Here is a 6,406-nt window from a genome sequence, read left to right on the forward strand (position 1 = left end):
TTTTTGCCACGCACACTCGTCGCTTAGATCTGATAGTAGGGAGTAACTGACCGGCTAATCAGTCTCTCTGCTCATTTGACGTACCAGATTCTAGTTGAACCACGGTCTCTATCCCCCAGCTTAGTAGCACCTTCTCAACCAGTACTTATCTATCTGCTGTCATTCACATTAATCCCGTAGTTGCACGATGGACTCTTTAAATTGTAAATTCCCCCCTTGATTTTAAGGCAAATTCTAAACCGATGCTCAGTGGAAAAACGGGACTTACATCTTATCATCAATGCTGACTTGTAGCATCAGCATCCCAGTGTTTTGCATGTTTACCAAGCTGAGGCACACAAATAGCATCCTGGTCTGCCCACATAATATATCGGGAGCCTCGGCTAAGTCTTTTTTACTGGGTTAACCCACACAACTCCACCAAAACATGGGCTCCTTTGGTTTGCTTAATTCCTCAAGATTTCACAGTCAATGGGCTCATCTGATCTCACCCCATTCTCTTCTGTTTCCTAAGTTCTGCCTTTGGCGGTAGCAGGTCAAACCGCTTGCTTGTTCGTCGTCCATTTTTCCTGTTTACTGTTTTACGTCCACGTGGACGCCCAGATGGCTCAAAAAAAGTCCATCTTCACGCCACTCTCGCTTGAACGGTTATCCTCCTGTTTTGACGTAATTATTCTGTTGAGTCCACGCTAAATTGAAGCATTGGGCTCAAGTTTCACTCATACTGGAGCTCATCAGCACTGCATTTCCAAAGGCTATGCGAGATTTAAACTCAGAACATCTGACATGCAGGGTAAGCGTTTTACGACTAATCCACCAACGCTCTTTGGACGCATCTGAATTTTCACGCCTGAAAATGCGGACGTGTTCGTGCTTGAGCAATGTGGTTGGTGTGCCCGAAATGTCGAACGACGACCTAGTAAATCTCCTGGCCGTGACGCTCCACTGACTCTCAAGATTCAATAATAGCTTTGCATCTACGTCGACATAAACTCTACCAGGGTTAATTCCCTCGTCTAACGCAAATCCAGTTGCCGCGGAAATGCGCATCACCAGTCTATGATGAAGCATGCGTTTGTGCAGCCGTTGCTTTCCGGACGTGTCCTTTTACCTTCCAAAGTTCATGTAATGTCCCGTTTGGCTTTGGCCTCCTCGGCCTCCTCATGGCAATGGCGAAGACAAATCACGACTCACTATTTTCGAATTGTCAACAAGCTACGCTCACCTAAGAGGCTTCAATAAGCTTTCGAGATTCCATGGAATTACCGTGGGAAGTATTCGTTCTATTCTCCGAGAATAAGTACTAGTGCGTAGCGACCACCATCTGTGTCACGCGCAGCAGTTCGAATTCCGGTTGTGACATTTCCACATACTCAAACTTCTTGAATGTCGTAGGCGGCGCTTCTTCCCAATGGACTATCTCAATGAACGTTTAAAAATTATGTCGACTGGAGCAAATCTCATGTTCACAGTAACCTGCAGTTACTTTTGCGTTGGCCGGAGACCCAGAATCAAAACAGCATCCTCGGGGACGCTGGTCTTTGTTTCTAATTTTTAACTCCATTATTTTTATCGCAAAGCCTTCCTCCAATGTCTCTTCATATTGGCCGATTTTGACAGGATATGTCCCCGAGTGCCCTCCAGACTTTTATTTGCCAACCGCGTTTGAACTGCGATGAGCAAAATGACAACAGGGAAAACTAAAGTAAGGTCCTATTACAGTCAACAAAAATGTTAGTTTTACTGTTCACTAAGTTATCACGTTCAGGGTACAATAAATTTTGAGAAAACATACCACTTAGTGTTATTATTTTGGTTCCAAAATTTACAAAATATCAGTTTGGGTGAGCGTTTAGGATCCGCAGATTACTGGGAATTGAGTACTATATTTGAATGCCATATATTATTTTCAGCGATCGTTTGGGCCACAATGAGTCATGCGCGAATCTTCAAAAGTCAAATCGTTCAAATGGATGTCAGTCAACAAATGCGATACTACGAATGCAGTAACAAAATGAGAGAATTTAAAGACCCAAAGAACTGGGACCACTTTGGCTTCTGTACACCGGTTTAGGAACTCCTAAGTTCTAACGGGACCGCAAGGTTCGTACAGACTCAAGACATGGTGGCCACTGGACAGCTGCAACAAAATGTTGGTTTTTACAAAACTTGTGATGACAATTTCAACGAAAGTTTCTTGTTCACGTCAAAACAAGAAAGGCACTATGGACGCCGGACGGAAACAACTGAACGATAAATAACGTTGTACGCCATAAGAATAGAATAGAGAATCGTCACACGCCTCCCTCAAACTGCAGGCGGTCGTACAAACCTGTTTCCTTCGGCCCTACTTTTATGCTTGCGCCCGAAGATGCTGAGCTGAGAGACATGCCATCAGAGAGGTTGGCATATTTAATAATTTTAAGCCGGGATCGATTTCAAAGCTTCAAATTTACATCTGTGCCGTACTCGGTCGCTTCTTGGTTCGGTGCCTATGTGTTGTTCTGTGCCTTTATTGTGTTACCATTTGGTCATTTCAATGGCCGCTTTTTGTTTGAATAAGCCTTCGCACAGTTACGTACAATACAGACGGCCAAGTGTTCTGACTTTGGCTTCTGATTTCGCGTGCGCTTACGGCGGTTATTAACGGGATTCATGCACTAAATCTGGTATCAAACCTATTCCCCGGATTTCATTATACGTAAGAACCGTTCCAAAGAAGATCAGTGAATTACCATGATTGGATTATTATTTATTCGTTGACCTGGGCCAACAGAGAACTATTTTAGAGATAAAAATTCCAAGGAGTATATTTAATTTGATCCCATTTATTGCAGTAAATTCACTCCAGCATTACTATTTTATTTATTTGCCGTACAAGTCTGTTGAGGTAGCCCTTAGGGTAGCCAGGCCTGTAAACTCCCAACGGTTATTCTTCACTTGCAAAGGAACCTTGCTCTCTAATGTGCGCCGACACTCGTTTTCAGGACGCAGTTTTTCCGCCCGTTGTGAACACTTTCAACGGCTGTTTCTTGTATCTCTTGCAACCCCTTTGCAATCTACTTAACCGTAATATTAAAACTTTAGTATTTCCTCTCGCTTCTGATATTCGGGCTCAACTAGAGCACTAATAACTGGTAAGCTCGACGTGAACACCAACTATCATTGCCCTGGTAAATAGACTTGGAGTCCGAATATCAGAAGCGAGCGACACCGATAACGTCTTAGTATTACGGTTAAATGGATTACAACGGTAAATACACCTTATAACTATTAGTGCAACCTAAAATTGGAACGCACAATAGTGATGAGACCCATCTGTTTGTAAAGTCATCGGAGAAGTTAAGCAAAGAGAAACCTGTTACAGGGGGTAGTTTCTTGACAATTTCCTTGTTTTCCGTTGCCTGAGTTTGTTGACGCTAGATCGAAGAGTCGATGTGGCGCGCAGCTGACGCGCGCTGTGCCGGTGTGTTGAGCCAACCTGTGTTCTGACGGACGCATGATGTGTGTGATATTGATCTTGTTCTGCCATTATATATATCGTATCAATAAGTAAAACGTCAAAACAATAATGGGAGGACACATAGCGCCTTTTGAGCCGTCAAGAATTCGTTGTTGGCATGTTGTTCGTCAAAGTTTTATTCGTGTTAAGACGCTGACGCGTGATTGTGATACAGATAACAAGCTGGGAAATAAACTAAGCATTAGTATTTCATCTGATATTTCTCAGCGTTTATGAAATTGTCCTCTTTTCGTGCAACCGCGCCTCCACAAATCCCTCAGTCATGCTTCATTCTGACTGTTAACCTATGATCACTCTAGACGGTACCCCACACACAAGTTGGGAATAAACATTATTATTATTACTATTATTATTATTACTATCACATTTTATGTTTTGGTGTTGGTTTCGCTGACGTCTTTGCTATTATTATTACTATTATTATTATTACTATCACATTTTATGTTTTGGTGTTGGTTTCGCTTGCAGACGTCTTTGCGCGCAGTTCAACTTTCGAATTGTTTCACGTACCGCTGTGGCACGCCATCAGTAAAAATCTGCGTATGCGATAGATTTCTCTCACCGCAATACCCGCTTCTTCAGATTCATTCCGTTTGGCCAGTCATCTTAGGTTACGCCCGAACAGAGTGGATGACTTGTGTGGTAGCACCTCTACGTGTTGCCTGTTTACATAAGTTGGTCTCCCATATCCTTTCGTCACCATATCGGTTTAAAAAAGTGTTGCTCACCATTGACTATTTTATCCCTACCGTAGGAGCAATTTTTCGGTTTCGGGTTCTATTTGCTATCGCAATCGTTCATTTAACCAGTTGGCTGTACAACGTCACCTGTTCTGGTTTGTCTGCTTTTACCCTGAGAAACCGGATAACCCTGATCTTCACACATGGTACTGATGCTCGCCGTTTTTTATCACAATGAGGTGCCCATGGTAATCTTGCAGTGACCATGTTTGTGGACACGTACACGCAAGGAAAAATTAGTAACGATTTTACGGAATTTAAAAACTACTGTGATAACCTACCGTGTGAAATGGGTGAAATGGGTGAAATGGATAAATGGGTCGACCACTCTCGGGGGCAACCTGCGAAAACACAAGAATTTTTTTCGGACCTGATCATTGGGCGCGTGTAAAAAAGTAATAGACACTAACACGTGATTTTGTTGACCTGCATTTGCGATACCGTTTCATATTTAAGTTAGCTCGACGCAGATTACCACATCTTATTAGACAGTCTGAAAGTTTCACACAGTCGAAATACGCATCCGTGTAAGAAAAAGATGCATGGCCACTCTTACGACATCAACTTCTGCTAGGGTAGCTGGAGTAATCCACCCGGGACGCTTTATTCCATGTGTGCCATCAACAGTGACTACGCTGAATACTAAAAAACAAGAATCTGTGTAGCGTACAGACAAAACGAATGAATTAAGGATTTCATTGCAGATTTAATCGTATTTACACAACCATTTTCATGGACATGCTCTACTGGGCAATAATAGAAAACCAACCTACCTGATGGTGGTGGTTGAGATTCAACGTGGCACTGGCAGTTATCTCGAGTGAACAGTTCCCTCTCAACTTTCTCTCCTATAGGTTGCTACGACGCCGATGACGGCATATTCCCTTCAACTAAGGCATTTGCTGACTAGGGACTCATCAAGAAGTATCTTATTTTCGAATGATAGACAAACCGGAAAAGCGGCACGACCCATGTCGTCTGTCACACAAGAAGGCTTTAAACATACTGGCTGCAAGGAAATCCAATGCTCCAAATTTTTTCGGCTCTACATATTTTTCAATGGAGGAAAAATTTGTCATTCAAAACTTCCAGACGCCTAACCTTCCGCATTTAGAGCATAAAAGTGACGTGACTATTACTCAGGTTATTTCTGGAAGCCTTTTCACTTGCTCGGAATGCTAAAAAGTCGAGGGCCCAATTCTATCGAGAAATCTCTGTCAGCAGACACTGAGTCTCGAAGGCCAACCATGGTTTAATTCCACGCGCAACTTTGATCCCAAACAAATTTCAAATTTTCTCCTGGGTGTCACGTTTGTTTATGGATGTCTGAAGATCTCAACTTTATACAATAAAGCTGCAGCAACTCATGCAGGTGTTTTCAAATTTGACGGTTATGCCTCAAGAAATATTTTCCTTTGACACTACGGGTTGATAACCACCCTTCAAATTTTGGACTATTATTGCTGGTGCCATTATGTTTATCTCTTAAACTCATCACTGAGCAATAATATTTGAAATCTAATTAACATTGTATAATTTACGAAATGTCTGGTTATTTTTCTGTTAGGAGATGCCATTACGGAGTGTGCATCATACACTCGGCTCTCCGCCTTCGGACTCAGCTGAGATAGTTCTGAAGTGCTTGTGTACAAACCGCCTGAGTTTCTTCAACAAACCGCTATATTAAGCTACCAGCTTGCCTTGAACAACAGTCAGTAATTGCGCTTGAATAAACCCGTTTCGCGCGACACAAAACAGATCCACCGGACCTCTCGTTGCCCATGTCCTACCCTCTCATTCCCTCTCTCTCATACACTTCTCCTGCCCTTCCATCCCGCACGATCTAAATCCCGCTTTTTCTGTCGAGCTACCACAACGGTACCACTTCCTGATTACGTCGATTACATTATTAAAAACGATTGCCCGACCCAGCCCGTTACTCTTTGTCCATGGAGGTCCTCCCAAAATCAGTCCGTACCCTATAATGAGCCAGACCCAGTACTCCTGCCGTGGGTTCAAACCTAGTTCAACGAAGATTTGCCCATCTACAAACAGTACTGAATACTCCCTCCCAGACTCCGGACCCTGTTTCGTATAAACTAACCACCAGGTACCTAGTCCCCCCAATGCAGAACCCCACCGT

This window comes from Opisthorchis viverrini, assembly GCF_000715545.1.
Source record: "Opisthorchis viverrini unplaced genomic scaffold opera_v5_189, whole genome shotgun sequence".
Taxonomy (NCBI): domain Eukaryota; kingdom Metazoa; phylum Platyhelminthes; class Trematoda; order Opisthorchiida; family Opisthorchiidae; genus Opisthorchis; species Opisthorchis viverrini.